Source organism: Rhineura floridana, chromosome 1 (assembly GCF_030035675.1).
Source record: "Rhineura floridana isolate rRhiFlo1 chromosome 1, rRhiFlo1.hap2, whole genome shotgun sequence".
Taxonomy (NCBI): domain Eukaryota; kingdom Metazoa; phylum Chordata; class Lepidosauria; order Squamata; family Rhineuridae; genus Rhineura; species Rhineura floridana.
This window is the reverse complement of record NC_084480.1, coordinates 314477806-314500232: the sequence shown is the minus strand read 5'-3', so window position 1 is coordinate 314500232 and position 22427 is coordinate 314477806. Positions and strand designations below refer to the sequence as shown.

Here is a 22427-nt window from a genome sequence, read left to right as displayed (position 1 = left end):
GCAATGGCCACTGTGCTAGTGGGTTAAATGTGCTGTTCAGCCACACCCACTTGTCATGGGATTTCCCCTCTTATCACTTTCCATTGAGCTGCAGCCTGGCAGCAAGGGTTAACTATGCTGCTACTTCAATGCTGATAGAGAGATAAACACTCTCTGATAAGAGCCAAAGCCTTCAGGATGACAAAAAAGCAAAGCTTTCAGAGGGGCACTTGAAGCAGCAAAGTTTTCAAAGTCTAAAGGTTGCTGCTTTTAAAAGTTGCCCAATCTCCCAATGATCAACCCTCCTTTAAAAATAATGTAAAAAGATTTTACTGCAAGGGTTCTGCAGATGTTTTGTTTAAAGTGAAAGGTTCTGTCACTGCAAAAAGTTTGGGAAGCACTGCCTTATGCTGTGCTCTTTTCTCAATCTATTGCAGGAAGGGGAAGAGACAGGAGAGCAGCTGGCCAGCTCTGAGAAACCAGCACTAGTAGTCGGGTGGGTGGAACTGACCACTTCTCATCTCCTTCAGGTTAGCTATGTAGGCAATTTTTTTTTGCATTCCGTTATCTTATTAAGATCCTACTTTATATCCACAGCATCATTAGCAAATATATAAAGGCAGAATGTTCAGACATTGCCATAGGTTGCTCAAAAGATACCTTAATAGATGCATAAATAGTATTTCATGCTAAATTGTGATGATAACCACTCAGTTGGTTATCTTTTTGTTTCTTAATGACTGCTGAGGTGCAGTGGTTAGAATGTTTGGGTTAGGACTGTTGAGACCCAGATTCAAATTCCTACTCAGCCATAAACGTCTCCTGGGTAACCTGGGGTTAGTCACCCATCTTTGCCTAAGCTATCTTAAAAGGTGGTTGATAGGATAAGGTCTGATCATCAGAATTGAGTCCAGCTGTGCATAATATGTTGCAATCACCATTTCTTTGCTATTTTCCCTTGTGCTTTCTTTCCTTTCTTTTAACTATATAACTAGATTATATGCCTGCACGCAGATCCAAATTATTACTTTTAGTTGTGCAGCACCTAGTTGTTTTGGCATTTTTAAATATTATATTTATTACATTTATTTCTAGATAAATCATACTCTGAAAGCTAGTCCTTCATATCAGAAGTACAATACAATAGTGTTCCTTCTATTTTGAAATAATCCATACAAATTCCTCTGCATTGTATTTGTGGGTCTTTTTAATTTAGATTAATGCCCTATATTTAAATAATAGCAACCTCTCAAATTCTGCAACACTTCATTCTTCAACACTTCATTCTTCCAGATGCCATAAAGGCTTATCTGTGCATGAGCCTTTATTGGAATTTTCTGCTTTCCATGAAATACTATTAAATACTTTTTGTGTGTGTGTCTGTTTAAGTAGCACAAAAACATTGGAAAAAATCAAACTGACAGTCATCCTAATCGGAGGATGTGTGCTTCCTTCATTAATAAATTAATTTTAATCTAAGTTTATTCTTGAAAGCTACCTTTTCATCAAATGCTGTAGGAAAGGACTCGACCTCTAAAGAAATGCAAGCACAATCCTCACTATAGTCTGCCATGCCCTCGCTCTCATTGAAAAGCTGCAAAATATGGGATTGCATTAATGAGCTTGTTTTCTAGCTTTTTTCTACTCCACTGCTTCACTGTGTTTTGTTACCTACAAGTGTGCTTTAGTTTATGCTTAAAGTGACATCTAACAAGGACAGGAAACTTCTTAAAAGATGATACTTTCTATGAAGAAGATTTGGTGTTTTCCTAACAGCCCTGTTGGTTTAAAGGATGTATTAAGCAACTTTAAAAGGAGAGTTGACATTCATAGGGTCGCCATAAGTCGCAGACTACTTGCAGGCAGTCCATTTCCATTTTGACATTTGAATATTTAAGCAACAAAACAAAACACCCCCCTTAAGTTAGTTTTATGGGTCAGTACTGTCCAACACTGGTCAAGTAGTTGTAAGTATTAGTGTACTAGAACAGTGACAAAATAACAGTAATTATTATGCTAATTATAGTGATGGCTAACTTCTAAAATCTTCAAGAGTCGTGCTCTTAAAAATAAATTCCAGGGTGCTATACCAGATCATATAGAAGTCCCTTCTTCCCATAGCAAAAGTAGTGGACTCAGTGGTAGTCCTGGCTGTGGTGCACTTTATCTTCATAGGGTGCTTCCTGAGTAAAATGACAGGTTGTCATTGGACTGAAGGGGAGAAGCTCAGGTTCTACTCTAGGAAGGTTAGCTTGTTTGCACACTATATGTGAGACAACCCCTCTCCCCTGTTCTGGCAAATGGTACTATCTATTGCTTTGGTCCTATTATGAAGAGGTAGAGCTACCTTAACAGCACAGCATACATATTTTGGCATTCACAGCACAAACACTGTGCATGAATGACTGCTCTGCCACAAATGTGACCACCTTCACCATAAAACATTGGGCTTGCTGGCAACCCTAGAACTGTGCCATTATGTGTAAGTGTGCATGTTTGTTTTACAGTTCCTTATGAACGCTATGTCTGCTTGGAAACCCTACAAGTTAAGTCTTTCCTACTGGCCATGTGGCTAAATTAGATGAGGAGGGAGAAGGCAGAAATTCTGGAGTGAGCTCTGGGGCCACCTCCTGTGAGCCTGGGTAGCCAGTTGCTTGAAGATGATCGCATGTGATAATTTTTTGACTGTAGTCATTTAGGTGGTCATTTGACAGTATTTGATTGGTCTGCTGATTGGTGTGTCAAACAAATACTCCTTTTACACTTATTAAATTGAAGTGACCCCTATGTAATAGCACTTAGTGGTCTTGTGTTACTCGGGATTTCTAACCTTCTCAGTTCCCAAAGGCTCAAAAAATGCTATAATCAAACACTCAAGTGATATAGAAGTCTTTTTCAGACATGGGCAAACAAAAGTCAAAAGCAGATGATTATACGCTAAGGTAGGTTTAACACATTAAATCTGAAAGTTTTAAAAAACAATAACTAAGCATTTGGGGTGGTTGGGGTGGTGGGATTTGAAATCCAAAACGTCTGGGGGGCATTAGGATGGTGAAAGCTGTTTTAACTTGATGTGTGAATCAGGCCAAAGAATGCTAGACTTTATTGTGTTCACACTGCTTGGGTTTTAATATTGTTCAGTTTGGGGTTTCTTCATCTTGAATATACCTTTCTGAAGAAGAGTTCCTGTAACTTGCAATCTCTTTTCTGGCATTACTAACAGTCCAGTCAACCATTCTACAGCATCATTTCACATGCTTTGTTCTGATGTGTATAGAGATCACATGTATATTGCAGTGCTCCATAAAAGTCCCATCCATTCCTCTTGCCAACAGAAGAAGCAAAGAACTGTAGGCAGAGCCTCTATCTGTATAGATCAAAGTAGATTAAAATCAATGCTGCATTTTTTAAAAGTTTTCATTTAAATAAATTGCATTTCTTAAATAGATGAAATCTATTTTGGGTATAATTTCCTTTTTTAAAAGACCAGTTTAAAATAATATCTAAGCTTAATGCAATTATATATCTTAAAACTGAATGTATGAAAGTCTGCTTTTTGTTGTGGGCTTTGGCAGAAACATGTTTGTCAGTCATACTGTGGCTCAGGTTCTGGCTTGATATTATGGGCCAGGGACTGGCAAGGTAAGCATCATAGGTAGCTATTCATCTGGATCATGTTTTACTTCCGTTTTATGCCTAGTACTCATTTTTTTAGGAAACTCATATCTCACCCTTCATTTTTTAAAAAAAGAATCCCAAGGCAATATCTTTGCAATTGGCTCAGAGTTAGTACTCTGATTGTAAACCTGATTCTACCAGTTGGAAGACATGGACACTTACCTTTCATCTCATGAGGAACACTGATCTATCACCAGCCCTTGCTTCTAGTTGAGATTATTAATTTGTGGGGGGAGGGAGGGTTTGGGTAAAGTGCAGATTGATTACATGAGAGAAAAAATTGTAGGGGGAAAAACGCTGTGCAATATTTGTGAAATGAATCTGTGTAATTCCAGTGGAGCTTAACTTGAATGTTCATGATCATGCCATCAAAAAGTAAGCAATGTAGCGCATACCATTTTTCTAAAATAGTAAAAACATTACATTATATATTTAAGCAATCTATACTGTACTCTGTATATTTGCATATTTTAAAATCTAAATTACAAATGGAAACTCTAAATATTAAAATTGGCTCTTTTTTGATGATTTAAATCTATCCACTCTGATGAATAGGTGCCCTTTGCGTGTGTCTGACCCCCCCCGTCCCCTAGTGCACTCATTTATTCTCTCTGACAGACCACTCAAAGGTGAGGTTCCCTCAGAGTAGCCTCCCATCTAGCATGAGCCATGTGAAGAACCGCTTGGCGCTGTCTGGGTTAGATCCAAACGATCTGCTTGTGTCTGGCACATATAGCTAATTTTGACAAATTCAAAATTCATGGAGGATAAGGCTATCAGTAGCTACTAGCCATGATGGTTACGATTTCCTTCTGTGGTTGGAGACAGTATGCTTTTGAATGCCACTTGCTGGGAATAACAAGAGGGAGAGTGCTGCTGCACTCAAGTCCTGCTTGTGAGCTTCCCGCAGGCATTTGGTTGGCCATTGTGAGAACTGGATGTTGGACTAGATGGGCCATTGACCTGATCCAGCAGGCTCTTCCCTTCCATTGCAGCTTGGTGTGACGTAGTACATATCAATCAATAGGCCCCCAACATCCTCTGGAAACTTTGTGTGTGTGTGCATCTGTGGAGGGAGGACTGTAGGGACTTAGGGAGGGAAAGGATGAGGTGTGCAAGTAGCCTTCCACTTGAGCAACCTTTGTTGCTAATCAAAGGATTTTTGCAGAGAAAAATGGTAATTGCTTTATGTCAGCTCTTCACTGAGACAGCAGTGTCGGTGGGGGTGCAGGCACGGCTGGAGATTCCTTGGTAATTGCCAGGCCGTAAGTCCTCAGCTGGCAGCTTGGCTATAAATCTGCCAGGCTAGCAAGGAGGAAGCAAGATAAGGGCAGAGGCCATTCAAAGCTTACGTGCCAAGCCAGAAATCCAGAAGAGACGTCAGTGAAGGACCGGGTCTAGTTTGCCGAGAGATCAGTCCAAGTCAAGGTTTAGGGGATAGGAAGACACACAGTGGTCATGCCTGACGTTGTAGTCAGCAACAAGCTGAAGCCAAGGTTTGACTTCTAAGGAGCAGGTTTGTCAGCAGGTGTGAGCCATCAGCGTTTTGGGCTTAAGTGGACAGGCCTGCCCCTCTTCTGCTGTCTACGTTCTGCAGGTGAGGGGGGGTATCCTGTTCACTGGCTGCGTCTGGCTGAAGGGCTTCAGCTGTGTCTGGGGTGCTCTGCAGCTGAGGGGGAGAAGGAGCTGGGTTCTCAGGAGTTTCCTCCATTTCTCCTTCTGGGTCTGCTGCTTCTGGGTTTGCTGCTGTTACTCCCGAGTCATCCTCGTCTGATGAGTCCTCTGACGGGGCCATGACACTTTAAGTGTTTTTATCTTCTGGAACAGCATCAAAATTTGTGAGTAATTCTCTTTTAAACTTGTCAGAAGGATTTCTGTCTGGGAGATAGAGCCATCCAAACTGAACACTTGTATGGACAGCTGTTTACAATGTTGTGCTTGTGAAAAGTGCCTTAGGGATATTCACTTATAACAAGCAGTTAATGGTAGGGTTCTATGTTTCATCCTGATGATTGGTTTTTGGCACCATGCTGGGGGACATTAGTTTAATGCTAATGTTTACAAGCAAGAATGCCATCTAGTACATAACCCCTTGTAAATGCTGCCAAAATCTCACCATGCTATATGAGAGCACAACCAAGATTAAAGGTCCGAACAGCCATAATATTAAATATTAACTCATTGTTCTCTTTTTTAATCTCTCTGTCTCTCTCTCTCTCATATATATCAGTTTTATGGTGTGCATTAAAAGTCTAGATTTTCCCTTAATTTGTTACATACATACATTGCACAAATGGTAGCTTTTTGATTTTTTTTAAAAAAGGTTGTCTATGCATTGTACATTAGTTACCTTAGTTTCATATAAACTTTAAAGTTAGAAGCAAATCCAATTGAGTTGTTAGAAACAGATTCCTCTTTAAAGACAGAAGACTTCTGGCTGTTGATTGCCATATGTGATACCATACAGATTTTCAAATATTTTCTATTCCAGTTGTCCATTCGTATTTAAGGAGAACACAGATAGAAGGATAGAACAATAACATTTGTGGCTGGTGTAGTTTAACAGGCATTTAAAAAACCCAATAGGGCATGTGATTAAAGCCAAGTTATCACATTTGTGGTGTTTTGTATTTCACTATTATGAGACTAACACATGCATAATAATAGTCATTTGAAAATAGAGATTATAGGAAAACTGAGTAAATGATTTTGGCAGTGGCCTGGATTATTTCTTGCAACATCTTTATTTTTCAGAGCTATTATCCTGCTCTGTGTTTCTTATAGGTAAGACGTCTGTAAGAATTGGTGAACTTGTTTTATAGAATACATATGACAAGAATTAATAAATCTCAGACCTGTTTTTAAAAAACTCCCCCCCCCCCAAGAAGTTGTTGCAATTATTTAAAAACAAGAATAACTTCTGAGGGGTGGCATCAGCCTGGCTCTCTTGCTTTTATGAAGAGATGAGATTTTGTACCTATGATTAGTTGACTTTAATTACAGTGTCCAAGACCAGGACAGTGACTGCAGTTGTCTTTTGAGCACAGGCGTATTGGGTCAGCCACTAGGCAATATGGTACCCTGATTATAAGTAGTTTGGATTTCCCGTGACTGTTTTAGGGGCTCCTGCTGCTGCCAACTAGAAAATACAGAATAAGCATGCCTTTGGAGTAAGATTATGGAGGATGTTTGGTTATCATCATGTTGGCATCTGTTCCCAATCAGATTAGCACAGAGCTGCCTACAAGAGATGCACAGGGTGTTGTGGTTATGCTGGATGTCAACCATTGTAGGCAGGGAACCTAAAATGTTGAAGTTAACTATCGCTTTTCTCAAGCACTCTATTTGGGTTATTTTTGTTCAGATTTTATTCTTACAGGAAGGATCGACATGGAAACATTTGTACACATTGATGGATTAGAATGCTTATATCTAACAAAATCCATATCCAAACTGAATTTGTGATATCCAGCAACATATTGTGTCGTTTTCTTCCCCTTTGGAAGTTTTCTTTATCCTTTTAGGCTGAGTAAGTTTCATTAAAGGCAGTGAGGGTTGCTTAATCAAGATTTGTATTTTAATTGATGTAAAAGTAAACATACAGGGTATCACAGTAGATTAATGGACTAAAACTGACATGTTTACATGATTTTTAATCAAATTTACAAGCAGTAATGCAGTGAATATTTAGTTCACTGCTGGCCTCTCTTTACTCTCCATTGTTAGCCAGCCTCACACAGCAGCTGGGAGAAAAGATTCCTGTGGGAGAAAATGAAATCTATGATCATAGTACCATAAACATAGGTGCAGGGATTCTGCCAGATGCACCTGTTTCAGATCTTAATTGTATTTAATTACAAACAAATCAAACTGGATATGTTCTTTTTCTAAACACTCAGTGGTGAAAAGCTAAAATGTTTTGTCCTTTTCAAGGGAAGCTTCCTCTAACATTTTACTTCTCTCCAATTCCCTACAACCATCACAGTGCTCCATTACTGAAAGTTTTGCTCTGATGCGTTTTGCAAGTCCTGAAATTTTTGCTCTTGTAGATTTCATGAGGGAGAGGTGGGTGGATGCTACACCATCTGTTAATGATTCTGCTTGGTGAACATATTTTACCTCAGGGCCTGGTTACTGACAAGAGGCCAGAACCCAGAATGGCTCTGTAAAGAAATCAGTTGTCTACTGTCTACCTCAATTCAGCTGAGCATACTCAGTAACTGTGAGATACCAGCTGTTGTCCTTCACTTTTAAGGAGTTTATGAGGTTTTCCTGTTAAAACAGCTCCAAAATTCTTAGAAAGCTTTCATTTGAGAACCTGAGTTGTCTTTTAAAGGCCCAAATATAGATTGTGGTAATTTAGTAATTTTAACTATGTTAAGATATGGATCCTGGTGAGCGATGTGTGATTATGTTATGGCGTGTATTGTGCTGCACAGAACAAACATGAATCAGTTAAGCAGTGGTGGTAGCATCAGAAGAGAGGAAATGGAAGGTGAGATTCTCTGTTACCATTATTAATGCCTGCCACACACAATGACAAAATTGAGCTTTTGTAAGTTGTGTATTCTTCAATAAAACTTGTGCACCAATATTTTATTTTTTTCTTCCATCCAAGCAGAAATCACACAGTATTTGTTTTCCCTATCCCCAATCCTAAATACCCCATTTGTGGATGATGGTCAGTAAGTATATATCTGTGGTTTTGATAATGTGCTGAACTTCAACAGTGAATTAAGTACATAACCATTTGATTAAAATACTTAATTCTAGTGATCTCCCAGTTAAAATTATGAGAAGCTGAGCTTTTCAAGTGTCATTATGCATTTCCTCTGACCCAAAGCCTTAATATTTCATCAATAAATATGCCGCCATGGACTCCTGCTGGGACGAAGGGCGGGATATAAATAAATAAATAAAATAATAGATATGCATATTGTGGTGAAAGGGTGATTCCGGGATGAAGTAAGAGAAGCTCAGTGGCAGGCTTAATCACATTTGGAAACAAAAAATTGAATTCCTGATGTATATATTTTTAAAGGGACAGTATAGGATAACTCAGTAGTAAAGTGTAGAAGTATACGAAATTCAGATACTTTGTAGGCAGTTTCAGACTGGCCAAGTATTTAAAAGGGGAGGGATGGTGGTAGAGAAGGTGACACTTTGCTCTAAAGGCAAAGCGCAACATGGGAGACTACTTTTTTGCTTAAATTAAAAGTAGGAGACTGAAGCTTGCAAGATCAGGTAATTTTGGCAGCAGTGACGATTTGAGGAAAATGAGATGAAGTGATATAAAGAGTAGCAACAGAAAGCCCAGCTGCAGGGTGCTGTAGTAAAAGTGACTTAGAAGGCAGAGAGACATTTACAAAGGAAGGAGGAGGGATCAAGGAATGCAGAGAATAACTGTAGCATTGCTCAGACTCTTGTTGCAGAATCGGTTTTGTGACAGGATGGCTACAATTCAGAACAGCAATAGACCTCAGCCTCTTACCTTAGACAGGTTTAGTGCTGGAATACAAGGTGTGTGTTACAATTTGATTGGGGCATGACTTGAGGGGCTGTAATGAAAATAGTTTCTGAAAAATAACAATAGTAACTCACCACCACGGTCACCCTCAAAAGTGAGGTTTTATTCCTAGCAGGCCTTTGATAGCTCCTGAGACCAGGAATGTGTTTGCATTATGAGCCATTAGCTAATGGGCCTCGTGCAGGAGTGATATTGGGGGCCCTGGGCTGCCCACCACAAGACCCCACAAATGTATGTACAAAGCTGGGGGCCACATATGAGAATTCTCACCTGCAATTCCTCCTTGCTCTGAGATCAAGCAGAATGATAGCTACGCTTCATTTTTTCTAATATGTTGTTATGTGCCTTCAAGTCAGTTACAACTTATGGCAACCCTATGAATCAGTGACCTCCAATAGCATCTGTCATGAACCACCCTGTTCGGATCTTGTAAGTTCAGGTCTGTGACTTCTTTTATGGAATCAATCCATCCCTTGTTTGGACTTCCTCTTTTTCTACTCCCTTCTGTTTTTCCCAGCATTATTATCTTTTCTAGTGAATCAGGTCTTCTCATTATGTGTCCAAAGTATAATAAACTCAGTTTCATCATTTTAGCTTTTAATGATAGTTCTGGTTTAATTTGTTCTAACACCCAATTATTTGTCTTTTTCACAGTCTATGGTATGCGCAAAGCTCTCCTCTAACACCACATTTCAAATGAGTAGATTTTTCTCTTATCTCCTTTTTTCACTGTCCAACTTTCACATCCATACATAGAGATCAGAAATACCATGGTCTGAATGATCCTGACTTTAGTGTTCAGTGATACATCTTTGCATTTGAGAACCTTTTCTACTAGTTCCCTCATAGCTGCCCTTCCCAGTCCTAGCCTTCTTCTGATTTCTTGACTGTTGTCTCCATTTGGGTTAATGACTATGCTGAGGTACTGATAATCCTTGACAAGTTCAGTATCCTCATTGTCAACTGTAAAGTTACATAAATCTCCTGTTCTCATTAGTTTGGTCTTTTTGATGTTCAGCTGTAGTCCTGCTTTTGTGCTTTCCTCTTTAAGAATGGGAATTACTCCCCTGCAATCATGCTTAGGATAGGTGAAACTGACCACGGGATGGGGAGGGGAGTATGGGGAGGGGAGCAGGGAGGAGGGGGAGGAGAAGGGCAGATTTGATCATTTGCATGTTTATTGAGTTCAGTGAGATTTACTCCCACGCAATCATGCTTAGGATAGGTAAAACTGACCATGGGGAGGGAGGCCTGGAGTGGGCGGGGGGGGTAGGAGGAAGAAGGAAGAGGGGAAGGAGGAGGAAGGGAGAGGAGAGGGGAGGGAGGGGAAGTCAGGTCTGATAATTTGCATGCTTATTGAGTTCAATGGGATCCTGACTTTAGTGTTCAGTGATACATCTTTGCATTTGAGGACCTTTTCTAATATGCAGATAAGATCATAGGGATCAGGTTGTGCTGCTTCTGAGTACCTCCCCCAAATTCCTAACCCCTTTTGGCAGAGCTTCTTTCTGCTTCCTGGGCCTCAGTTTCACAGGTTGTCTGGTTGTGGCATGCTGCTGGTCGTCTCCACTATTCACCCTGGAAGGATTCATCTTGGCCGCACACCACTCATATGCCTTTCTCTGTGATAACTGCTGCTGAAAATTACTCTCCAGTGGCCCTTTGCCTGGAAATATTAGTTGGCATTCACTCACTCACTCCACTGATTTTTACCTAGTCAGTTTGGTGCCCTGAGCGACCACCCAGCTTGCCCACCCCTAAGGCCATCCCTGTGGGCAGCTTCATGTGGGAGGAGGCAGTATTTCAGCTATAGAATTATGCAATAGTAGAGTTGGAAGGACCTATAAGGCCATAGAGTACAACCCCTTGTTCAATGCAGGAATCCAACTTAAAGCATTCCCGACAGGTGGCTGTCCAGCTGCCTCTTGAATGCCTCCAGTGTTGGAGATCCCACCACCTCCCTAGGAAATTGGTTCCATTGTTGTACTACTCTAACAGTTAGGAAGTTTTTCCTGATGTTCAGTCAAAATCTGGCTTCCTTTAACTCGGGCTCATTATTCCATGTCACACACTCTGAGAAGAGATCCTGGCCCTCGTCTGCCTGACAACCTTTCAAGTACTTGAAGAATGCTAACCTGTCTCTTCATAGTCTTCTTTTCTCAAGGTTAACCATGCCCAGTTCTTTCAACCTCTCCTCCCAGGGCTTTGTTTCCAGTCCTCTGATCATCCTTGTTGTCCTCCTCTGAACCTGCTCCAGTTTGCCTGCATCCTTCTTAAAGTGCGGTGTCAAGATGAGGCCTAACCAGTGCCGAATAGAGGAGACCTTACAGTGTTTTTGTGAGGATAAAATATGAGAGTCCCATGTGTACCATCTTGAGTACCTCTGCTGGGCGTGGGTAGTTGCATGGGATCACCAAAGTAATAAGAATGAGTTTTCTGAGTAGTCCAGATTGTGTCATGAGTCGTCTTGTATGGTAAGCAACAGTTGCTCCATTTAATTATGCTGATAATGATACAGTGATGATTAGCTTATAGTTCATGTTGAATGGATAGAGCATGTCACATAAATAATTTTAATAATCTTTACAAAGCCTCTGTAATGTAGATCAGTGTTGTTATTCCCCTCTTGCAGATGGAGGCACTGGGGCTGAGAGAATAGCAGCTTGTCCCAAAACCACCTAGTCAGCTTCTGATTGGGTGACCAAAACCCACTGAAGTGAGTCAGGTGGGTGGCCAAATATGTGGTTTAGGAGGTGAATGCAAGTTCTGGACCTAAAGTTAGCCAGGGAGGGGAAGGGAGACTTTATGAGAATAGAAGTCTGTGAGACCCAAGAAAAGGGGGAGTCTTGAACTGCACAACAAGTGGTGGCAAATACTAGTGAGCTTGACTGAGGGATGATGTTTAATGGGAGGCTGGAGGACATGGTGGTAGTGGGTGGGGCAAAGATGGGAGAAGCAGCAAGAGAGGGGTCCTTGTGAAGAACTTTTTGTGGTTCTTGGAATTAGTGGCATCAACCGCTGCTGCTCATAAAGGAAAAAGATGGTTGCAGCCTCAGAGGAGTCGATCTGCTGTATTTATCTTTTCTGCAAGTTGTTAAAGGAAGCATGTACTTATTTTATTCGCTTTCCCCCCCTTCACCTTTTCTATAAACCAGTAAGTAGGAAGCTTTGCCTTCATTTCATTAAGGAGAACCCTTTTTCTCAGTGCAGAGCTGAGCAGCTACTCCCTCTATTCTTAATGAACAGTGCCAATTTATACTGTACTGGGTCAAGGTCAAGATTTGTGTATATGGCTTTTGTTTACTTTGAAGTAGTTTTATCTTTTATTTTGTGTTTCAGTTTTGTTTTCCTTAGTTTTTGTAGGTCTTCAAGAGAAGTTTATGTTACGGGGTAGCATACACATGCTATAAATAAATAAATGCTATGGATGGAAGATGTTATATTTCAATGCTCCACGTGTATACCAGGGGAAGCCATGTAATTAAATACTTTTCAGGGTGCTGCAGGCATTCTGTTTACTGTTTGCATTTCTTTAATATGTACAGACCTGGAAGGATTCCATCTGTTTTTCCTTCTAGGTATTTGATTTTCTTTGTAGTATTGATGGCTGTCAAACAAGGGACATAAAACTCGCCCTTTTGGCGCCTGATGGGGAGATGAAAGGGCCAGGTTTGGAACAGGAGACACTGCAAGGTTGAAATAGTCTCTTATGACCAGGGCTGTGGAGTTGGTATGCCAAACCTTTGACTCCGACTCCTCTATTTTTCTACTGTCCGACTCCGACTCCACCCAAAATTGCTTCCAACTCCACAGCCCTGGAAAGGGCTGTAAATGTCTTCTTAAATTGGAAGCTCTCATAGGAGCATTTTTATCGCTGCCTGAATATGCGCTGATCTTGGCATCACAGCATTTGTCTTCATCTGGGTCCTGTGTCATACACTGACACACAAAATGTTTTCCTTCTTGAGTTATGGTGAAGTGCTCAACTACAGCTGACTTCATGGGAAGCTTCTTTGACATTTTGAATTTATATTTTAAAAAACTTGTCAATCAAAATTTATTTTGAAGTCAGAGTTGGTACATTTCTGCCGACTCTGACTCCACCCAAAATTGCTTCCGACTCCACGACTCCAACTCCACAGCCCTGCTTATGACACCCTGTTTCCGGTCTTGCCTGGCTGTGTAGAGGATAAAGAGACTTCAGGATATCTGTTGCTGGCTGGAATGCAGGGGACATGGTTTTTTCACTGAGGTGCTTCTGGGGTAAGGGGATTGGCTTTCCACGGATCTGATAATCTGTGCCAAATGGGGAGTAAAGAAATCAACTCAAAATGTATTAGAGGAAATATTTCCATAATAAGGTTACAAAAAGCAAGGTACAAAACTTGATGTTTGGCTTATATGAAGCCAAAGCATAAGATGGCTGTTGGGCCTTTGTGGCAATGTGACTGTGACCCAGTTCAGACATAACTTTCAGCTATGGCCTAATGTTATGAGATTGAGTATGCATGAGTCACAGGCTTTGGTATGCCTTTGTCCTTCACATATGGGTGAGGATGTTTTAAAGCTTCTGTATGTGGCTTTGGACAAATAGCCTCCCATTTCATCTGAATGGATGAAACGCTGACTCTTTCAAACCATAGTTAGTTAACCAGACCAGGACGTTAAACCACATTTTGCTTCTGGAGGCTCATAATTTTAATTATTATGTAGAAGAAGAAATTTCAATAGGTGCACCTTTTCTTGTCTGACAAGCTTCTTAACATAACATATATGAAACTGCCATATACAGAGCCCCTGACCAATCTAGATTAGTACCGTTTACCCAGACTGGCAGCAGTTGTTCAAGGTATATGAGCCCTCTCCTCCTTTTACATCTGGTCATTCTATACATGCCTTATATTTTGTGCATGAATTAACTGTACCTGTACTGTAGAATTTGTTCTTCTGTCCTTAAATAGTTGATGCTTACAGGGTTGTGCAGTATGTGGATAAATCCTGCTCTCCTGCTCTGGCTATATGCATAAGGAGGTGCTGCCATACGTCACTGACTCCTGAGACTTAGAAAGAGCTTTGGTCATTGTGGATGAGCAGTGATGCAGAACGAGTGGCTCAGTTGTTGTCTGATTTTTATTTTTAACTCCAGTGAATATTTTTTAGCATTGGAACCCGCTTTTCTAAGTTCTTTCCAAAAGGTCTGAACAGAGTGGTGTTGACATGCTATGAAACTATTGGAAATGAGGTGCACCATGTATAATTTAAAGCAACATGCATGCCTTTCATGTCTTTGCTGCAGGTGTCTGCTTTACTGCCTTGAACAGTTGTTCACAGTCCTCAGTGCACCATATTGTTCTATTTTAACAAATTTTGTATTTTGCTGATAGGAAAATATTCTCACTAATCAAAAAAATGTATAAACTAAACAAAAATACAACATAAAAGAACTCAAAAAAATTTAAACACCCATAACTTTAAAATAGCCAATACATAAAAGTACCAACCAGCCTAATGCAATTGAAGCACAATAGAATCAGAATAAAAACACCCTTTCCGTATCCAATAAAAATCATTCCATAAAAGCAGCAGAGAACAAGTATATCTTCAAGGCCTGCTCAAATTTTAAGGGCAAATATAATCTCATTCAGAATAAAGTTCCAAAGATTTGGGGCTGTCGCTGGGAAGGCCCTCTACTGTGTGCCCACCAAACTGATTGCTCTCATAGATGGACACACAAGCAGTATCTCAAACACAGATCATAAATAAGGTGTGGGCAGGTTGGTCCAGTGAAGATGATCCTTCAGGTAACCTGGTCCCAAACTGTTTAGGGCTTTAAAGATAATCACTCACCAGTGCTTTAATTTAGTCCAGAAATGCACTGGCAACCAGTGTAGCTGGTACGATATAGGTGTAATTTGCTACAACCAGCCAATAGTTGGGCAGCTGTACTTCGCGCCAGCTGAAGTTTTTGAACTGTCTTTAATCACATCACCATGTAGAGTACATTGTAGCTGTCTAACCTGGGTGTCACTTATGCATGGGTAATGGAGGCAAGGCCCATTTGCTCTAGACAGGCTTGCAGTTGATGTACCAGCTTCAGCTGCTAAAATGAACTCCTGGCCACTGCCACCCTCTGAGTTGCCCTAATTGATACACAGTTCCAAAAAATAAACTCGGTACTTCAGGGGGAGTGCAGACCTAAGACTAGTGGTGGTCCTCTCATCCAGAGCAGTTGGCTGCCGTATCCTGCCACCCTGGGCTTCTACTGGAAGAAAGGGCGGGATATAAATCTAGTAAATAAATAAAATAAATAATACCTCTATCTTGTCTGGATTAAGTTTCAGCTTATTCACCCTCATTTAGCCCCAAGCCACCTCCAGACATCAATTCAGCAGTTCAAACAGCCTTCCTGGGACAAGTAGGTGGAAAAAAGAGGTAGAGCTGTGTTTCATCCACATGTTGCTGCCATTATTGTTAAATTTTGAGGGCGTTATAGATAAGAAGTGACTATGAAACTATTTTAACAGCCCACTGTATTCTACTCTGCAATGCAGGTAGCAGTTTAAAAGCTGTAACATCATAACTGTTTCTTTTCTTAAAGAAATAATACAATTTCAGAAAAAATTATGCCAAGTTCTGAATGCTAGCCGCATTTTTAAAAAAAGTATCAGTAGAAGATCCCCTAACACTTAGTTCAGGAAAACACATGTAATTGGAACAATTACAAAGCAAGATGGTTAGCAAATACTAAATTTTCCCCAAGACTTGAGTATGAACCTGATCTGTTTCTTACTAGGGCAATACTTTTATTAGGCCAAACAAAATGACACAAAATAGTGTGTAAGCTTTTGAGTTCTCTAGAAATCTTCAAAAGACTAGATCAGGGATGGCGAACATGGTACCCTCCATATGTTGTTGGACTACCACTCCCATCCTCTCTGACCATTGGCCATGTTGGTTGTGGCTGATGGGAGGTGGAGTCCAGTATTATTTGGATGGCACTATGTTGGCTGTCCCTGGACTGGATGGTAAACAGAAGGGGGGGGGATTGGCACAGTATTCTATGATATTTTGGTTGGTCTAATAAAAGTATTCCCCTTTTAATGATTTTGGAATATGCCTTATGGACCAACATATTTTCCTTTCCTTTTAATTCTTTCAGATACCTCTCCCCTGCCCAGTCTTCCTACCTCTTAGCAATGCAGTGCTAAGTCAGAGTCCTGCTAGCACAACGGAACCTCCCCCTGTCCTCTCCTTGTGCATCCCTTAAATCTGTTCCAAGGGTTTCCCTAATCCTCTAGAGCAGATTTGGGGAGGATGCGAGCAGGAGGTGGAAAGTCCTGTTGTGCTAGTGGTAATCCTTGTGCTGACAGGAAACATTAGTAGAATACTGCCCTTTGATCTTAACATGTCAGGTATTTTACCACCTGGACACTTCCTAACATCTTCATTTCAGTGAAACAGAGCATGGTTTGTAGCAGCGCTAAGCAGCTGCAGCCACATCCAACGTGATGGCACAGGCAGCTTAGTACTATGAGAGCTGTTACTTTGGATATGGCCAGCAACAACATTTGTGTTTGGTGTCAAATCCAAGATAGCAGCAACCATAAGACATTATTTATTTATTTATTTATTTATTTATTTTCATTTCTAGACCGCCCATAGCTAATAGCTCTCTGGGCGGTGTACAAAATGAGATTAAAATACAATATAGAATAAAATCAGTAACAAAGGAACACATTAAACTAAAAACATTAAACATAAAGCATTAAACATTAAAATGCCTGGGAGTATAGCCAGGTCTTAACCTGGCGCCTAAAAGAAAGAACCGTAGGCGCCAGGCGTATTTCCTCCGGTAAGCTGTTCCATAATTCGGGGGCCACCACAGAAAAGACCCTAGATCTAGTAACAGTCCTCCAGGCATCCTGGTGAGTTGGTACCCGGAGGAGGGCCTTAGATACTGAACGAAGTGAACGGGTAGGTTCATAGCGGGAGAGGCGTTCCACAAGGTATTGCGGTCCCACACCGTGTAAGGCTTTATAGGTCAACACCAGCACCTTGAATCTCGCTCGGAAACAAATAGGTAGCCAGTGCAAGCGAGCCAGGACAGGTGTTATATGCGCAGACCGATTGGTCCTTGTCAACAGCCTGGCTGCCGCATTTTGCACTAGCTGAAGTTTCCGAACAGTCTTCAAGGGCAGCCCTACGTAGAGTGCGTTACAGTAATCCAGTCTAGAAGTTACCAGAGCGTGAACAACCGAGGCGAGATCATCACTGTCCAGATAGGGGCGTAGTTGGGCTACTAAGCGCAGCATTGGCTGTATGTGCCTAGCGAAGGAGTTGGACATGTTTAGTTGTACTTAAATGAAAGCTGATATGCTGCTGCCTGCCTTGGTGGTTCTGAAAATCAATACAAAACATTCTTCAGAGCTGAAGGAATAATTAATAAATAAAGCAGAACAACCTGTTGTGCACCACAACCTGCTCCATGTTACGTAGAAAGCATTTTCACAGGATGGGACTAGAAAACAAAGCTGTTTAAACCCAGCAGTTACTAAAACACTTTTTGATGTGTGTGCCACTGTATGAGTGGAAGAGTTGAAATGTATGCCACATTCTGTGTTGTATACTGCAATATGTATATATAAATAGCCAGTTTGTCATTGGTATTCTGTGTGCCTGTGTGTGTGCTGAAGGAAATGAAATCTGTTTTCAGTTAACCTTTTGTGCTTGGAGTAAAATGTACACAGATAAACCGTATGTAGTGACTTTTGCTGTGTGCTAGCTACAAGAGGTTTTAAACAATGCTTCAAGAGGAGCATTAGTTGGGGTACCTTTTTTCATTCTATCTCATTTGTGTGTGTGTGTGTGTGAGTATTTGCTAGACATTGATTTACTCTATTCTTTTCTACCTTAATTCTAAAATAATTAAAATCCATTTATTCTAGCAACCCTTTCCTTTAGATATATTTTGAGAATATTTCAAAATATATACACACTTATAGTTTGTATTTGGGCTGTCTTTAAACATGATTAAGATTGGATCCCTCATTGTTCAGTGAAACCCCTCCCCCGCCCCAGTTGTTCTTGTTTCATCAGAATAGTTATTGCAAATCAGATGTCAGGATAGGTAGGTATGATTCCAGAGGCATGGATTTAAAGCTAAAATGGTTGCAGGAGCTGGTCTACAGCTATGACCTGGGTCAGGCTTGATTTGCAGCTTAGTCAGTTTTAGAATCTGCTGTCAGTTTTGTAAACAAGAGTCTGCTGGCTGAATTGAACAGAAGGGTGAGATTAGCATATTAATAAGGTTGTTGCTAATCGCCTTCCCTCCCTCCCGCTCTCTTCTCCCTCCCTCCCTCCTCCTGCCTCTCCTGAATGAATCTAGGAATACAGACACACATAGTCACATTGCTGGCTGGTTGCATTCTGTTTGCTAGCTTGTCCAAGGAAAAGGATGGTCTATGCTTTAAATTGTTGAGGCATGCGAAGACTCTGAAACTGAAATGCATTCTTCATGCTGTCGGAGTATATTACCAGAGCAGCACTAACGAATGGGGTGGTGTGGAGGTGGGTTTTTTTTTTGCTTCTACCTTTGCAGCCAAACCTGAAAGAGCCTAATGTAAGGAAGGCTAGTAGTTGATTCTTCCTGCTTGTGACTGCATTCAAGTGGCTGGCTTCCCAGCCCCCCTGCGAGAGAAAATCCTACTGGAGACTGAATTGGAACATTGTATGCTGGAGCCTGGATTGCTCTCTATACGATTTTGTGTATGTTGTTCTTGGAATTGGCAGGGCAACAGGCCCCGAAACAAGCAGGTGTCACCTATATGGAGAAAAGCGGCTGTAGTCCATTCCCAATATGCTGGGCTAAAGGTACACCAAACTTAAATATTATATATGTTTTTTACTCTGAATTAATTTCCCCGCTCTGGTTTTGATGAATGAAGTTGGTTGAAAGGGAAGAACTGGCGTGGAATTGAAAATAAAGTGACTATATTCAGGTCATGTAATTTTGATGTAGAAGCAATCATCTGTGGCTTTTCACCTGACAGCTGGGAACATATCACCCTTTAAACTCAGGGGAACAAATGGATTGGGCATTACCTGTTTCAATACACCATTATTTTATGGCTTTTGGTTTTCTGTTTGAAATTGATAATTCACATACTTCATCTGGTGAATCTTTTGCATTTTTCTAAAAAAATCCTTTATCAAATGTAGTCATTAATTGTATTTCAGGACAGGTTCTGAAAACTTAAGTCTAATTTCAGTGTCCAAAACAGGGTGGAAATGTAAAGAGTGTGAACAGGATAGAATTTTGATGCAGAATTACTGCATGGTTCCCTTTTTTAAAAGCTGTAGTAAACGTGACAGCCATGTGCTCTGCAACAGGCATAAATTGGGTAGGATCTGACTTGAAATTCAGGTTGAGCAATAAATCAGCTTCAAGTACAGAACTCTCCCTCCTGGGTGTATTTCTCTCACTTTCAAAGCATTAACATTATTTGCACATTTGCCCTTTTGCACACTGGCTTATAAGGGTGGGGTTCAAATTATACTACATGTTCCTATACTACCCATTTGAATGTAAAATTGTAAAAGATGAAGTAGCAGCAAGAAAAGTTTAATGAAAAAAGTAGTGCAAGATGAAATTGAGTGACCACTTTACCTGTGGTTGAGGTGGTGATCAGGTGAAGAGGTGACAGTGTATAAGGCTGTGAGCCAAGCATTACCTTGCCCTCTGCTAAAGGATAGCAGGAGTATTGCAATGCTCAGTTAGTTATATGGCTGTAGGCTGCAAATGACCACTACACTATGAAGGAAGGTTTTTAATCTGCTGCCACATAATGAGATGTGAACTGTGCCATAGCTTACTTGGTAGAACACTAAATCCAGATACAACCTCTGGCATCTCCAGTCCAAGGTTCTTGGATAGCATATCTGAGAGACAGCTGCTTGAGAACTTGCTGCTCAGGGTGTCTGTCTTCACATTTATCCTGCCTTTCCTTCAAGGAATTGTATGCATGGTCCTTTTTACCCTTCCTCCTTTATCTTCACAGCACCTTTGTGAGGTAGGTTATATGGAGAGATAATTGCTAGCCCAAGGTCACCCTGTGAGCTCTGTCTTCCATCAGTCTCAGCCAGCATGGCCAATAGTCAAGGATGATGGGAGCTTGAAGCCCAACAACAACTTATGGGCACTATGTTGGCTTTCTCTGGGTTAGATGAACCATTGATTGGACACGAGTAGTTTACATGGATATGGGCAATATATTTCTTGGGATTTATCTCTAGAATTCTCCAGCTACATGCAACTTCATCTTGGTGAGCTGTAAACTCAAAGTGAAGAACTGATTTCTTTCACTTTTGGAACATTAGTCAGTGTTCGTTGTTTTATGCAGGGCATGTTTGTTAAATAAGCAAATGGTAACTTTGCATTTTCAAGGCAAAATGCACTGCCTGCCATTGGCTTATATAAAATTAATGCCAAATGTATTTTTGATGAGACTTTTAAAAATAGCTGAACATAAAGGATGCACTGAGGCCTTGCTCTGGGCTTACGTTAGGATGTGGGGCTATTGAGTTAGATTACAGAGGTTGGTTCTTTGCTTTTACATACCACATCTGTGAAATAAAACTCAAGGCTAAAGATGCTGCTCTTTATGTTTGGGTCATCTCGTTTAATATCAAACCTCCTAAAATTTATAAGTACTGGATACTTCCAGAGATGATATTTGGGAAGCCATAGGATAGTAATGGAGTGATAACTATTCCATGCACTTGCGGGTTATCGAATTCAGATTTTCAGGATGCCCTGAAGCCAGAGAGCAATTAATAGACAAGCATTCATATTTGCACTATTAATATAGACTCATTTTATAGTAACTTTATTATGGTTACTCAACTTTATAGCTGAAGCAGTGACCATGGTTAACTTGAAGCCATTCTGTTTAACTATTGCTGGACACCTCAAACCTTGTGGAATTGTGACACAGTCCACACACTTACTCTGTGTTTGTCTTAAACATGCTTTAATTGATACACTGGTCAGGTGACATCCAGTTAGACTTTTTTGTCCATGTTTGTGGATCCAAACATAACTTCTTATGACTTCTTACCCTTATTGGCATCTTAAATATAAGAAGAAAGTTTAGCTTTTCAGTTTCAAAATGTATTTGAAAGTAATATCTGGGTAATTTTTACCTATATCTAAAATCTGTTGGGCAGGGGTCTAGATTAGTATTGCTAGTCAAACCAAAATGTATGGTTACCAACTTCCCCACAATGCCTCCAGTGCCTCCAGTTGGCGAGAGGCAAGCACTTTTGCCCAGCAGCCAAGAATCCCAAGCAAATTTTCCTGAGGGAAAGGCAGGTGGGAGACATTCTAGTTTTCAGGCTGGAGCCTCCCCCTCCCCGTTCTATTATCTGAGGGAAAGAGAGGTAGGGAGAATGCAGACTTTAGGCAATGTAGAATGCTGGGGGCTTTGAGCGCCAACACTGAGCAGCTGTTCAAAGTACTTACCTTCTCCATTTCTCTCTCCTGCATGAAAATGAGGCAAGGTGAGTGGATGTTTTAGCAGATGCTGGGTGGTTGGGCTCAGCTTTCTTCTTAACCTTTGAGCTGCAGAAGGGATGGGGATTAATGCCAGGATGATCCTGGTTCACCTCTCTGCTTCACAGTTAGGGCGAAAGACCTGTTGCTCATTACTCTTGCCAGAGGGCAGTTCCACACTTGCCATGGAGAGGGTGTCGAGAGGTAACTGTTGAAGCTTGCTTTTGGGAGACATGCAAGGGGAGCTTTATTTGAGTAGAGGTTTGGGAGTAACTGAGGGAACAATGCTGATATGATAACGGTTGCTTTTCTGGCCTATAGCTAGCTGTTTCCCAACTCCTCTTTGTGCGAAATTGTGCAGTGCATCTCCTTGCTTGCATACATTTTCTTGGAAGGTCTTTTCTGCCTTGTTCCTGAAACTGGGCTCCTGTTCTCCACACCTCTGAAAGAAGAAATGCATCCCTGACATGTCAAAGGCAAAAATGCCTTGGTCTTTGAATGGCTAAGGGTGGATTTGCATGTGTTGGTAACATGCCCAAAGGCCATGTTGTTAGCGGACACCTCCTGTTCTTAGGGCAGTCATTACCTCTCCTCCCCAACCCCCCAAAAGGCATAGACAGGTGAACATAAGAACTGGATCAGAACAAAGGCTTATCTAGAACCAACATACTGGTTTCACATGGCTAACAAGAT

The 22427-nt window shown here is 40.9% G+C and overlaps 1 protein-coding gene across 13 annotated transcripts in view; it reads left to right on the top strand.

Annotated features, from left to right (window-relative positions):
- Nucleotides 1-22427, top strand: part of PTK2 (protein tyrosine kinase 2) — a 356254-nt gene that overhangs the window by 87544 nt on the left and 246283 nt on the right. For 2 of the 13 annotated variants that reach the window (XM_061607041.1, XM_061607038.1), the window contains one exon: nt 417-509. The exons of the other annotated variants lie outside the window; for them this stretch is intronic. The gene's annotated coding sequence lies outside the window, so the exon portion shown is untranslated. The remainder of the gene's footprint in view (nt 1-416; nt 510-22427) is intronic. 13 annotated transcript variants of the gene reach the window in all.